The following is a 15753-nucleotide window of genomic DNA, read 5'->3' on the forward strand; positions in this document are numbered from 1 at the left end:
CGAAAGAAGTGCCACGGGGCTTCAACGCTTTCTTTATGGAACGTACTCCGGTAAGAGAATATCCATGTCGTGTTATGGCCGTGTTGCATTCAATACGAACGGTTAAGCGTTTGTTTACACTTGTTTCGTTTGTCGTAAAATGTCCAAGCACTCCGACACTCCCCTGGCAGATCAGCCGGCGAGTCGACGCTGAGCAGACGACTCATCTCTTTGCCGGAAGTGCGTGAAAAAGCCGCCCAATAGCAGGATGTCTAGCTCATGACGAACATCTGGGAATCGATGATGTAGACATGTGAAGATGGCGGCGTCCAAAAACACGAAGGAAAGGGTGAGAAAAAAGCGACAAACTTTGCAACAAAAGTGTGAGCTTTCCGCTGCGCGTAAAAGAGTAATACTTGGCCCAGATGACCTTGACGACCCAATCTAACGATTGCGCTACTTCATTTAGTGTGCTCAAAATGCCTTTCAGGGCCCCTTTAAGTGTGGAGCACTTTAGGGGTCCGGCTTGTCTTTGGAGCTCGTACGGGGTCTTGGCGTCACGCATCCAAACAGAGTCTCCGAAAAGAAAACCGCTTCCCCTGGTAGGGACCGAACCTCGGCTCCTCGCTATGAATGTCTATTCCGCTGCACCGCAAAAACTTTTGAAATAACAAAATGCGCAAATTGCACCTGCTGTTTTCTTGGAAGGGCACTGGGGGTTCGTCAAGCTCAAATAATCCAGACTATTCATCCATCCAACAAATCTTATTGCTACAACACTGCGCAGTAACACATAAAAAGCCTGATCAGTGCTTCCAATCTTTCGTTTTTCTCATTACGGCATGTCGAGTCAGTATTCTGACTGCTAATATTTGGTCTCTCCCTCAAATATGTCACAGACCCCTTGCCACATGATATTAAAGTGCAGTACGTGGATCATTTGAAATCCACTCTATGGAGCAATCACTCTTTTGTGATGATTGCAAAATTGCCATCGACCACAGCTGCAGCAAGTTGTGGACTCTTGAACCTTTCGGTTAAACAAAGCTGTATGTTATCTTCATGGTCACAGTAAAGTGCAAAGCTTCTTTGCGCTGGTTTCCTGAAAAAAAAACAGTATTCCTCAGCTGGCACCACAACTTCCTTTCTCATTTTTTCCTCTTTTCTTTTTTTTCTTTTGCAGGATGCACACAGGAGCACACTTTCACTCCTCAAGAGCAAGGCACTGGTACTGCCCATGCGGAACTGGCGCCTCAAGCTGGAGTGAAAATTGACAGGGCTGTTCAAGTTAAACCAGGAGCACTTGTAAACAAATTTGTTTACACCCTAGATATTTGGAATGTTACTTCCTTCTCCGTATTGCCCACACTAGTTCCTAGTGTCTGTTTACGGGCTATATGAGAGAATACAGCCAGTTGCCCATGAAAAGTCCATGCCGGTGCAGTCCATGCCTGAAAAACAACAAACACCAAGTTGTACTTAAGTGTCCGTTACTTTTACAGAAAATACATATTCTTGAATAGCTACACTCAACACCTGTTAACTCATCCCTTGCGCACTTGCAGTACTGCAAGCTCTCGTCGAATAAGCCATGTTAACTCAAAGTTCTATTATTTGCTGGAAATAGTCCACTTGTTTTTCGGCACTGAATCATGCATAAGTTCCTCAGCGAAGGCACCCGTTTTTACGTCGTTATACAGCATCTGACTACAACGCGATACCAAGAAAAGAAGTCAATAAAACAGCTTACGGCGAAACAACTCATACAAAGCGGTTGCTCAACTTGTTCAGTTAAGTCTCCCAGGATGTTTACTTTTAGCTCTGATGTACAAAGTGCATAGGTGAGAAAGTGGCTTACCTGCCAGGTAGCGGTAAGATTACTGATAACGTGAGATTAAGCATACAAACTTAACATACAAACATTAAGCCACAACCCTTGTGTGTGGCTGAATTATGCAACACGTAGAGTAATGAAAGTCAACTATACAAAGATAAAACACGAGAATAAAACTAACTCCTTATACATATTAGAGCAACACAGTTGTAAATTGAGATATTTGTTTCAAATCATTCAACGTGACCATAATGCGACATAAATTACAATGTTGGTTTCGCACAAACCGAAGGCAGATATAACAGTGAGCAAAAAAACAGGCGGAACTGCGGAACTATACACACGATGACACACCATATACCAAACTTACTGGTCATTGCTAATGCAATGTGAGATGGAAGGCTGTTTAAATTCTAAGATGATTGTCGTTGATTTCGCCGCTGATGATGAAGCACCGACATTCCTTCCTGCCGATGCTACAGAAATTGGCGCAGCGAACGCCCATACCTGGAATATACGGAGTTTCCGTTTTTCGCCACAATCCGAAATACAGCCTCCGCGAAGGCGACGGAGCCCACTACGCACAATCTAAAAATCTGCGGAGATTTAAGCGAAAACCCGTCGAGCATTATTTGCGAACGCGCTTTCGTCTGAACTCTAGCCATATGCGATTGGTCCGCTTCTGGGCGCACATCGCGCCCAGAAGGTTAGCGTAAAGGTTAGGAATAGAAGCGTAAAGGTTAGGAATAAAACACCGAAAGTGTTCTTGTTGCCCTGTTTCTTCCGACATATATTTTTCTGCAGTTTGCGCTCACACCAGATCATTAATGATGAGGCTACGGCGAAGCTCTGTCACAGCCCGAACAGTTGTAGTTAAAACTGCACGACTTAGCCCTCATTCACACAGCCGTTTTTCACCCCGTCACGTCACCGTCTTCCGTCATGGGCGGCGGTTTCTCGGGCGATTTCTCGCCGAAAACGGTGCGAAGGTGACGGGAAGCCGAGCTCTACGTTTCTGTTCCGTCAACGCGACGGGGCCACGTACGCCCCCTGCCAAACCAACCAATCAGAAAACAAATTTTTACGGCTACATTTAGCAAAAAGTGAGCACACGCAGAAATCTAAGCCACTCATTTTTTTTTTGTCGTTTTTTTGCTTTTCAGATTAGGCACGCTCAATTCCAGGCTAAAGTGACCACTAGGCAGACCACCCTGTACACTGACGGAGAGCTCCAGTACGAACGCTACTCCGTTTACGTCTCCGTCGCAGTTTCCGGACGTGGCGGTGCCGTGCACGTGACAGCGAAAGGGACGGCTGTGTGAATGATGGCTTAGTCGTCGCAGTGGATGAGAACCGTAGCAAGGTGCTTGCACGAGCACTGCCCTTCCACGATTTTTGGCTCGATAAAGACGCAGCTTATCTTGAGCGAAACGCGATGCGCGGTTCCTCGGTCACACCCGACGTTTGCATGCACAGCTACGAGCTCAGCTGTTTTTATCGCCCATCTTTGACGGGCCCGATCAAGATAAGGTTCGGCTGAAATCATGCGCTATTCATCGCCAAAACAACGCCAATAAACGCTGCACTAAGGCCCCTATTCTCGACTGCACAAATTCCCAGGCAATTCCCCATGTCTTTTTGCGTAAGCACGACGTAAGCAATCAGTGACGTTTTGCACATAATAGCTATGACGACATGCAGTGCTATTGACGCTTCACTCATAAAGATCACAGCCAAGATATCAAATATCGAGAATAAAAGATATAAAAACACTTGCATTTGCTATAAAAATTAAGACGGTAGCTAAGGCTGGCAAGAGAAACATATTTCTGCTGGTCAAAATTGGCGTTAACACCACTAGGCGATCGAGTAACGTTGATCCAAAAGAGAGCGAGGGCCCTATTCTCGACTGCACAAATTGCCGGCATTTCGTCCATGTTTTTTTGCGTAAGCACGACGTAAGCAGTTAGTGACGTAATGCACAAAGAGCTCTGACGACATGTAGCGTAATTTGACGTGTCTATTATAAAAGTTTTATTACAGGTAACTAATTTTATAACTGCATGAAAGCAAAACAGCTGACGCATATTAAAAAAATAAAGGTGAGTGCTGAAACGTATTAAAAAAAACACAGTTGTTTGGTCAAAATTAGAGTCGGTAGCATGCTCATCTGGTAACCATACAAAACAAAAAAACTTTTTTTTAATAAAAAGGTTTGACAGCGATTGTAAAATGTTAAAGGTATTGTAAAAAAATGCCAGAGTTTTTTTTTTATTTAGCATTTTCTTCTAGTTGCAAAAATGTTTTCGAAGGACGTATCTTTGTTATCCGTGTCGCCATCGTCATCACCGAGCTATATCGTCTGCTTCAAACCCACGTGCTTCACTTGCGCAATGGACGAACCCTCGACGAGTGGTACATTGAGCCAACGCGGTCCGTACGGGCCCCGCATAAGCCCACGGCAGTGGGAACTCATGTTAAATTTCATGACCCAGCAGCCACTTCTCGGCAGGGAGGCCAGTGAACTCAGGCCCGAATTGAGGACCAAGTTGTGGGACTCCCTGGCGGGGCTCCTCAACAGGGAAGGGCCAGGCAGACGCTCAGTCGACAACTGGCGGCGTTTTTGGCGTCATCGTGTGGCTGCGGCACGAGCTGAGGCAGCGAAGGCCTTCGCCGACTTCAGGTGTGACAAACTAAGAAGTTCTCCGCAAATGCCGTTCGCGCGCATCAAATTTACGCATGCACGTGCGTCGGCGGTGCCCCAGTAGTAATACGGATACATGCGCTTAACTACAGCCGGTCAAAAGTTTCTAGGCCATGCCAAAGGTTCATAGGTCGCACAGAATTCAAAACGTAAGCTTAACTTTTGAACAAGACAAACGTTTCATGCCAGAAATTCGGCAAAGAGCCTCTGTTATTGTCATAAAAGAACTTGGTCGCATGAGAGCGTTTAAGTTAGTCCACTTAATTCGTTGGGACCTATTACTTTTGCTATGACCAAGAAAGTTTTGTCAAACTACGTTTCTGTGCGCATGCAAGATATGTGCGTGCCCCTGTCCGTAATATTAATGCTTAACAATTTCTAAACATGCCAATGTTTCGTTTCCATGACAGGGTCACAGGTTCGGGGCAGTCCAGCATGTTGAACAATTTGGACGACGACACTGTCCGTGTTGTCAACATCGCTGGCCTCGAGTCGGTTGTGGGTGGCGGTGGCCCCTCTTTCCCGGCACGTCGTGGACCTGGTGCCTTCCCTGTCGCCCAGGCAAGTAGCAAAGTGTTGATATAAATAGAAGCATGCATTCAGGCTGAGATTATGGAACCGTAGCTGCCTAAACAATGAAAAAAAAAATTGAATGAAAGTGTCACATTTGGCAATTATGGTGAAGTACTGATGGCCTGACATGCTCCTGGAAATCTTTCTTACATTAGGGAAATTCTCTATCATTTTTTTTTGGTGGACATTGAAAGGTTGGCAAGGCATTTAGGCAGAAAAATGTCCTGGGATTGTATGTTACACTTTATATTGTCAAGCTGGAAGCTAATGTTGGTGGTCCCACCGGTGACCTTTTCTTTGTTTTGCCATTCAAGGGTGGAAAATGCCCTGATCACTGATTGCTTTTACTATGATTGGGTGGGGAGTTCATCTTCCAATGTGAAATCACATGTACATTATTGCATCATGCAGAGGAAAAAAACAAGCTGTATTAGGCAATCAATTTTTTTTAATGCATATAGAAGTCATCCTGCATAAACAAGAGAAGTTGCCTCATATGCCAAAAAGTGATGCTTGTATGAAGGGAGGGGCAGGAAAGTTGCTGCATTAACTGCAGCAACTTGCCTGAAAACTAAGACAATTGTCGTAACTATCGCCCGATAAGCATCGAAGGTGTCCACTTCGCGTAAGCGCGACACCCATGCCTTAATAAAAAGGCCGAGGCTTGCAGCATACACCACAAATCATTTTCGCCCGCAGGCGGCCGTACGAGCCAGGCTGAGCAGCATGTCAGCAGCCCAGGGCTCCTCGCAAATGCTGCAGGATCAGAACGCTGCTGCGGGCAGCTCATCGCCCGACCACCCACCAGGTACGAGAGGTAGACATCAGTGTCTCGCTTAGAGACACATATTACAGTACATGCCCTAACTGAGGTCACTTTGTTGTAAAGCTGTCCACCCGCTACCCCAAGTGTCTCCACGGGCTGGCTGCCAGGCGCTGGCTGACCACAATTATGTGCCAAGCCTGGCCCCGCCTCTTTCCCCACCAGCATCGCCAGGTGAGGGCTTCGCGTATGTAATACCCCCAAATGAAGCATGCTAAATGCTTCATGTTGCTACAGTTTTTCTTGGTGCTAGACATCTACTCAGTGATGACAGTGCTGTTTCACAGGCAGCGGCACAGAGTGACCGTGCATGTATGCAAGTTACATTTCGCAAAATAAATTACCATTTCCTATGGGTGAATCAAAGGCAGTCTGAATTCCACCCTTATCCTTTATCGCACATTGCCCTTCCCTATATTGCATTTATTCTGTACATTGCGCCAGGCCAGCCTAAACTCATGCTCGTGGGGACACCTCATTTTTAAACTGACAAAGCTCCATTCAAAAACTATCGGTACCACTAAGGCATAAAAATAACATTTGAATAAACAGACTTTCACCAGTAGTGCTTGCCGACTTGCAACCATGAAGACTAATCAAAGTTCACGTAAGGAAATGTTTGGAAGCCAGGAGCACTGCATACTTTTGCGGACGATGGAACTTTTCAACAATTTTGTTACGGGTTCCCCAGCATATGTTCGGCAATAATTGAGATAACTGTGTTCACAAATTTTAGTGCATGAATGACTGTGGGAGCACACACCACAAATGCACAGTTTTTCATTTGCAGCCCTGCAGCAGCCCAGCACTAGCCGGACACGGTGGCTGCCTTCACGAAGTTCACCGTCAAGCAGCAGGCAGGCTTCACCACCCTCGCCACGGACTCCACCGAACCGTGGGCTGCCACCACAGCTCCGCACGCCACCGCACCGCTTCACCCCACCACGCCGCCGCAGACCCGTTCCTCGGGCTGTAGCAAACCGCCACGGTGGTTCAAGGACAGCACGCTTAGAGAGCCTGCACGATATTGCGACCACCTTGGCAGCAGACCAACGGCACTTGATTTCAGTCCAGCGCCAGCGGCTTGCTGCCGAGGAAGAGTGCAGGGCGGCACTTCAGCGGCACCTTGAAGCAGTTGCGTACCCAACATTTTATAATTACGCATGCTGTGTTCACAAGGGCGCAACTGGGCACAGCAAAATGTTGTGACTGTAGTTTGTAAGTATGAATAGGCCTTACGTGTCAAGTAAACATAGAAATGTAACAGGAAAGCACGCACAGGGAGGCACACTGACATTAAAGCTACAAGCGATGAAATACGCGATTTCACGTCACTTTCCCGCAGTTCGGCTTTTTTTGCTGTGTGAAATAGTGAACATTATCATTTACAATGTAGAACGCCTCACAGGATGCTATTTCATATCCGTGCAGGTTAATGGCAAAACTGGAGCTATGAGACTGTGGAAAAACAAGTGCCTTCTATTATACCACATGAAAAAAAAATCATGTCCTAGTTTCGTTGTTCTTGCTTCACTCTTTACAAAAACGAACAATGGGACAAAAAACTGACAAATTTCTGTGAGCTACCCAAAGTAATATTGATGTTCAAAATAACAGAACTCCGATGCCTTTCCTCTGTTTTAAGTGGCTCTTTTGTGTTCCTGAACAGGAGGCGGTGCGGAGTGACCAGCTCGTGCGGGCCATTGAGCTGTTGGCTGGCTCTCAGGAACGCCTGGCCCAAGCGCAAGAGCGTCTCGCTGATGCTCAAGCACAGCAGACGCTGGTGCTACAGGAAATGCTGCAAGAGCTGCGGGACAGCAGGCAGCCACCGCAAACAAGTAGCACCCGCAATGGTAAGAAAGGTGCTTGTGTGAATGAATGCTAAGGTACAGGACGAGTGCTGCCTTGCCTAGGACATTTATAAAATGGCAATATTATGAGTGCAAGAACATAAGTAGCTAGGTGATCAATTCGTGAACCATCATTGCATTACAGAATGTGTGCAGGTCGCTAGCAGCACTCAGGCATACATTTTGTGCAGAATACAGTAGAATCTCGTTAGCATGAACTGAGTTATGATGCACTTCATTAGCCTTAACAGGAGACCACTATTGTTATGGCATAGCAGATTCATAGTCTTTTGATAAATCCGCATCTGTAGCGTGATAGCACTTCCCTGACATGCCAAACAGTTCGAAGCAAAGTTGCAACATGTAGGAAAGTGCGTGGAAAGAACCTTCACCCACCATGTCTTGCATTGCACATGCCTGCAAACAAAGCATCTCCACATTTACATAAACTGAAGAAAACTAATTTGTAACTACGCATTGGAAGCCCATTCAAGAAAAACTGGAATATATGTAGAAGTGAAAGCTATGTAATGTGAGTGTGCCCCCCATAGTGCATCACACTGCACATGTTGCTGAATAGGTATGGCACAAGCGTAAATTTTCATTGCTAAACTTGGCATGTGGACTTTGCAGCAGACACTGCCGCGTTCAGAGCAACCTCAACGTAGGAGTATATTATTGCATTCTATCTGCAGTGCTGTAGGTGGTGCAATAGGTAAACCTGGCTTACTTGGACATCACCTCAAACAAAAAAAAGTTCCCGTAGCCGAAATTGGACCATCTATCCCATTTATTAGCTTTCACATGCAACACAGGCAGGGGAATCACAAACTACAGACCTTGCAAAGCAATGTCACATAGTTAAACAATTAGAGGAGTTGCACGTGCCAAGCTAGATCTGGGCCATCAGGGGTACAGTAGCGAAGGGTTTCGGGGTAATTGTGAACCACGTTGGGAGCTTGAACGTGCCCCAAAATGTCGACACTTTGGTATTTTTATAGTCTACCTTTATCAAAATTAAGGATACCATAGCAAAGCTGAGCATGCTGATTAAACCTGTGCTTGCTCTCGCATTAATAGGCGACACCAACTATCTCACGCCTAACCACTTATTTTTTGTACTTTTAGGTGGAGACTGAGTGACGCCTGGGGCAACAGTCCACGTCACTCCACTGGACCTTAATGACGCACACAGACCAAGGCACCAATACTTGGCCGTGCCGAAGGTGGAGCAGCCACACCAACACCGTTCCCTAGCACCACTTGGCCGCGCTGAAGACGGAGCAGCCACACCAACACCGTTCCCCAGCACCACTTGGCCGTGCTGAAGACGGAGCAGCCACACCAACGCCGTTCCCCAGCACCACTTGGCCGTGCTGAAGACGGAGCAGCCACACCAACGCCGTTCCCCAGCACCACTTGGCCGTGCTGAAGACGGAGCAGCCACACCAACACCGTTCCCTAGCACCACTTGGCCGTGCTGAAGACGGAGCAGCCACACCAACACCGTTCCCCAGCACCACTTGGCCGTGCTGAAGACGGAGCAGCCACACCAACACCGTTCCCCAGCACCACTTGGCCGTGCTGAAGACGGAGCAGCCACACCAACACCGTTCCCCAGCACCACTTGGCCGTGCTGAAGACGGAGCAGCCACACCAACACCGTTCCCTAGCACCACTTGGCCGTGCTGAAGACGGAGCAGCCACACCAACACCGTTCCCCAGCACCACTTGGCCGCGCTGAAGACGGAGCAGCCACACCAACACGGTTCCCCAGCACAACTTGGCCGCGCTGAAGACGGAGCAGCCACACCAACACCGTTCCCCAGCACCACTTGGCCGCGCTGAAGACGGAGCAGCCACACCAACACCGTTCCCCAGCACCACTTGGCCGCGCTGAAGACGGAGCAGCCACACCAACACCGTTCCCCAGCACCACTTGGCCGCGCTGAAGACGGAGCAGCCACACCAACACCGTTCCCCAGCACCACTTGGCCGCGCTGAAGACGGAGCAGCCACACCAACACCGTTCCCCAGCACCACTTGGCCGCGCTGAAGACGGAGCAGCCACACCAACACCGTTCCCCAGCACCACTTGGCCGCGCTGAAGACGGAGCAGCCACACCAACACCGTTCCCCAGCACCACTTGGCCGTGCTGAAGACGGAGCAGCCACACCAACACGGTTCCCCAGCACCACTTGGCCGCGCTGAAGACGGAGCAGCCACACCAACACCGTTCCCCAGCACCACTTGGCCGCGCTGAAGACGGAGCAGCCACACCAACACCGTTCCCCAGCACCACTTGGCCGCGCTGAAGACGGAGCAGCCACACCAACACCGTTCCCCAGCACCACTTGGCCGTGCTGAAGACGGAGCAGCCACACCAACACGGTTCCCCAGCACCACTTGGCCGCGCTGAAGACGGAGCAGCCACACCAACACCGTTCCCCAGCACCACTTGGCCGTGCTGAAGACGGAGCAGCCACACCAACACGGTTCCCCAGCACCACTTGGCCGCGCTGAAGACGGAGCAGCCACACCAACACGGTTCCCCAGCACCACTTGGCCGCGCTGAAGACGGAGCAGCCACACCAACACCGTTCCCCAGCACCACTTGGCCGCGCTGAAGACGGAGCAGCCACACCAACACCGTTCCCCAGCACCACTTGGCCGCGCTGAAGACGGAGCAGCCACACCAACACCGTTCCCCAGCACCACTTGGCCGTGCTGAAGACGGAGCAGCCACACCAACACGGTTCCCCAGCACCACTTGGCCGCGCTGAAGACGGAGCAGCCACACCAACACCGTTCCCCAGCACCACTTGGCCGTGCTGAAGACGGAGCAGCCACACCAACACGGTTCCCCAGCACCACTTGGCCGCGCTGAAGACGGAGCAGCCACACCAACACCGTTCCCCAGCACCACTTGGCCGTGCTGAAGACGGAGCAGCCACACCAACACCGTTCCCCAGCACCACTTGGCCGTGCTGAAGACGGAGCAGCCACACCAAGAGCCTAGGACGAGTTGCGGCTACATCAGAATCTGCAGAGCAACTGCTCCCGTTGTTCCTTGCCACGTCGTGCCATTCCTGCTGGCCCTTCCCGTTTCTCAGCATTGGCAACTTCCTCGTCATCGGTGCTTTCCTCATCGCTGGTGTCTTCCTCGTCATCCCCAGTGGTGTCGGGTTCGGGGCACTCATAGTGCAAGCAGAGGTTGTGAAGCACTGCACATGCTGCTACAATGGTCGATGCCGTGATCGGTGCATAGTGCAGTGTCCGGTACCTTTGCAGGCACCGAAACCTAGCTTTCAGCAGCCCTATGCAGCGCTCCACAACCGACCGCACTGACCCATGAGCGGTGTTAAATCTGGCTGCTGGAGTCCTCGCTGCGTGGTCACCAGGCACTGGGGTTACGAGCCATGGCTCCAGGGGGTATCCACTGTCACCTGTGCGACCAACAGATTAAGATGTAGCACAAGAACTGCAAAACCAAAAGTCAGCCTGCCACAATTTCCCGCATTACCAGGCAAGCCGGTGTAATGGCACCATGGGCAGCGTCTGCAGAAGGAAGAAAATTGGCCCCTGGGGCTCGGTCATCAATTTGCAGGTCTCCCAATCAGTACGCGAGTGTGATGTTCTATCAGAGAAACCGCCGCCTGCCATGTAAGTGCCAAGGAGGCCGCTGCAGGCAAACTGGCGACAAGGACATTCACTAGACTGATTAGAACATAAAAGTATTGTGTACTTATGCACAAGCAAAGCTGCTGCTAGTGTTAACATGCTAACTGCATTATACACAAATGTTTCAAGGAGTGCACTCTTGCTTCTTGGTGTGCAGGCGTGACGAGCACAGCCTTCTGTTCTTTATCTTACCTGAGCTTGCCTAAGAGCTTAACCGATGTCTGTGAGGGGAGCAAGTCTATTTATTAGCGCTTCACCAGCCCACGGTGACTTGCCTCGCAACCTGCTGCCTAAGCCAACTGGATAGGTTCATCCACATACTTGGTAGTAGCTTTGAGGTTGATATTTAAATAAGTGCAGTGTCAGATACACTATGCCATAGAATTGCGTAAAAAATGTCTTCTGAAAAGTTTGTTACTGAGCTAGTTGGGATACAGGCACAAAAGATGACGTCCTTGCTGTAAATAGACATAGATCTAAAGAGCACCGACTGCCGAACTACGTTACCATTGTGAACGCATTTTACATGCAAGCTTTTTGTAGCACATGTTCTTCCATGAAATAACAGAAAATTGAGGCAGCACCATTACTTCACCAGGGGTGTGGATGGCACCTGCGCCATGACACAACTGTTACCCCTCAGAAACATCCAGGATTTTTGAATGGTTACACGTGAATGACATGACTGGCATGACGGATATCTGTACTCCCAAAGAAAACTTGGTAGTTTTCCCATGTTTGTTCATTCGTTTATTTCATGGCAGAAGGAGCTTGCTGTGATAGGACTGGAGTTTCAGGCTAAAATGTTGGTCCCCAGTATGTCTGTGACCCTTATCGACATCTGTTGCAGCAAAAATATTTTCCCGCACCGAGCCGCCAGGTATGCACATTTGCCAAGATGAAAACACCTGAGCTGAAAGACATGAGAAAAGAACACAAATGTGCAGTGAACACACAAATGTGCTCAGTGAGCAATGATGCAAGGCACATTTTTTTGAAATGTGCTTAAGAGAAATGAAACTGGTCATCAACTATTCGAAATGCGTCTATAAGGATCACTGCATTGGTCGTTTCCTAGGTTAAACGAAATGTTTACCTTCACAGCAAGGCAAATGTCGTAACCCCCCTTTTTAGGCAATTACTTTGGAAAGTGTATTCCCCAATAAATTACAGCCTGCCTTCGTTTATGTCAAACTACTGGTAAGCGCTGAGCAACTCTCTTAATTTAAACATGGGAAAACCACACACAGCAACGTGTTTCTCACAAGTTTGTGCATAGCGATGCTTTCCATTCTGTCAGCATTAAGGTGACAATCTGTGCTGCTTGCAGCTGCTCATATATACACACGTGGAATTTTTTTTGCCAATGCATTTAATGAATTCGAAAAACTTCACTGTTTCCTAAATCAGGCCGATTTGATTACTTTGAAAGCTGCTTAAGAGGGCGTGCCTTATTATGACCATGCTGCGTTGTATTTGTAAGCTTCGCTGGGGAAGCATTTTTTTTCGCAATAAAAATCCTTTTGCCTTGCTCTATGTTTGTATGGAGATTGGTGGCCTGGTGCCAGTGCTCTCCCAAGGCACAAGTTTCACAAGCATGAAGTTAGTATGCTTCGGTAACATGTGCTGGAGGGCGAGTTGGTTCATTATTATGGGAAGATTTAGCGCATTATAGGAAAGGACAGCAAAAAACAAGACTGGTGCTATCTGTCTTGTCCGTTCCCTGTCCTCCTTTTGAATGAACTAAATCTTCCAGTAACTGTGTATGCACTCACCAAGCAAGTATTCGCCCGGTCGAATAAGCCTCCCGCCGACGAATTCCTCATGCAGTGAGGAGGCTTTCCAGACGAAGGAATCATGCACTGAGCCAGGGAAGGTTGGGTCCAGAGCGGTGATGCGCTTTTCAGCATCACACACCTGTGAAAAAAAAGAATCGCTTGATAGGTTGCAGTTTTTCAGCATGTTTCGGTGGGCTAGGCAGCATGGACGTGTATTTGTTGCGGCTATAGCCATATGCTTCAGCTTTAATTGAGGCTATACCTTGTACTCCTATCAGGCACATCTCGCAGAATCAGCCATCCACAATAATGGTCCTAAAACCGACATCTCTAAGGTGGAACAACAATTCTGACATGACATCACATAACCCTACAAATACTTTGTGCATAACCCAACTTGCGTTTCCATATTTTGTTGTCGACGAATGTCAAGAGCTGCACACTATTCTGATGTAGTGGTCGGGTAAGGATCGAGTTTCAACATTTAATATTGGCGGATGCCAAGCAAGAAAGACATGCTTTGCTTATCCTCGCAAAACGTTGGCTTAGATCGCTTTGAAGCAAAGGTCTTTGAGCGGTGATTGCTTTCTTTTAATGCAAGTTTGCGATGACGGCACGACATTTTGCTCAAATTTTGCTATAAACTGTGCCGGCAAACCTAGGAACCATTTTTATCATTCAGTGCAACAGATGACTTACCACCATTACATTCAACGCGTAGAATCCCTTTCTACAAAAGTAAGCCGCCTTGTTGATGTCAGGGTCATTTGGGGAAGGGGCTTGAATGGCGATGAGGGTGCCGTCAACACAACCGATGCAGCCGTCGAACCGGTCGTCTAGACGAGCGAAGGTTGCCTTCGTCGCATCGACAGCTGCCCGAGTTGGAGGGAACGCGATCCACTCTTCGCCCAGGCAGTCTACAATGGCTTGAGCAACAGCCCGAATGCAGCGGCTGACACTAGACTGGCTGGTCGCCAAGTGCTCATCTGTTGCCACCATGCCCTGGAAGCTGCCCGTGGCAAAGAAACGAAGCGCGCACAACACCTGCAGCTCGACGGTGAGAGAGGTAGCAGTGTTTCCCCGGACTCTGGTGAGCTCGCCCCGCAGTCGTTCACACAGCCAACGAACCAGCGCTTTTGTCAACCGGTATTGACGCCGAAATGCATCCTCAGAGAGCAGGAAAGCATCCCTGTGAAGCCGATGAACACGTTGATCGAGCTCCCACTCGATCAAGGCGACGACGAAAGGAACCGCCATTTTCGCGTTCTTTTTTCTCTCCTTTCCGGAAGTACAGAGCTATATCCGGCATAGCAAAAACATTTTTTTCGAAAATAAAAAATGCACAGTTTCAACAAATGTAACTTGTTATGTTTAAAACAAGTTACAGTATTATTGCTTATTGTAAATGTAAAAATAAACTGCCGCTTATGCGAAACTGCGCCTACTGCAAATTGCCGCACATTTCGCGGCGCCGTAAGCCGGGGCAATATTTTGCCCTATTTTGCTTGTATTTTGCGACAAAAACAGCCGCCATTTTCAAGCTGTTACGTAGCCTTACGTCACTTTTACGCAGGCTGAAGTTGCCAATGCATGACGTAATCGTTCCCGCCAACTGTTTAAATTACGTCATGCCTTCTAAGCCAATCACAGAGAGGGCGTGTATTACAAGCATTATTGTTGTTGCATAGCAAAGACAGTCCTATCTTGTCATGTCTAGCGCTTCCAGTCTGGTTTTTCGTTGCCGGACAAGAATTATGCACTTTCTGTAAGGAGAAATAAGGTAAACTTTAGAACTGGTGCCCGCTCACGTCATAAAACGTCAAAATGACGACAACACACACAACCACTTTGTCAACCGGAAGCACGTGACCAAAATTGAAAGCCAATCAGAAAAGACTTCCGGAAAATTGCCTGAATTGCCGGCAATTTGTGCAGTCGAGAATAGGGCCCCGAATGCCCTATTCTTGACTGGACCAATATAGTGCTTAGCAGGCGGGTAAAGCTGGCTCAAAAATGTGTCTAAGCACAAATGCCGCCATGATGCCACGCTGTAGTTGCCAGATCAGTAGTTGAATGCTTTTTATTAGCTTTCTTGAAGTATTCATGCTTGACGAACAAAAATAAATGAAATAAGCAAAAAGAAGACGTCGGGCTTAGGCGCCAAATTCAGTTTCGGTATATTGTGAGGAGCGTCAGTCATGTGGGGCTAATTTACAAAGGTTCACTCTAACACGCCTTAGTGTCTGCTGTGTCACTTCGTAGCTTGCGAAGACAAGCTTGCGAAGACTGCCGACGATACGGAATAAAGCCGCCGCCGCCTATCTTCAAGGACACCTTCTCTACATGTCCGTAGTGCTGCTGCCGATTTGAACTCGCCGTCAGCCGGTCATATCATGTTACGCGAAACATGTCTGGGCAGATCGGCTCCTTTTAATCGTATATGATTCGTAAATTAAAAACAAACAAATGTACGAACCATTTTACCATGCCTAGCGTATAACTAGGCTCTTGTTTACGGGTGCTGTTATAC

At 48.3% G+C, this 15753-nt stretch overlaps 1 long non-coding RNA gene across 2 annotated transcripts; it reads left to right on the forward strand.

Moving 5' to 3' along the window:
- The first annotated feature begins 6714 nt into the window (after positions 1 to 6714).
- Positions 6715 to 9114, forward strand: LOC144165768 (uncharacterized). 2 transcript variants are annotated; one of them, XR_013321513.1, is made up of 3 exons: positions 6715 to 7047; positions 7583 to 7766; positions 8892 to 9114. It is a non-coding gene; the product is annotated as an uncharacterized LOC144165768 (long non-coding RNA). The 2 variants fall into 2 exon arrangements; XR_013321512.1 differs by lacking the exon at positions 6715 to 7047 and having other exon boundaries at positions 7515 to 7766.
- The last annotated feature ends 6639 nt before the right edge of the window (positions 9115 to 15753 follow it).

This window comes from Haemaphysalis longicornis, unplaced genomic scaffold (genome assembly GCF_048455015.1).
Source record: "Haemaphysalis longicornis isolate Haplotype H1 unplaced genomic scaffold, Haemaphysalis longicornis Haplotype H1 scaffold_15, whole genome shotgun sequence".
In the NCBI taxonomy this organism is placed as follows: Eukaryota; Metazoa; Arthropoda; class Arachnida; order Ixodida; family Ixodidae; genus Haemaphysalis; species Haemaphysalis longicornis.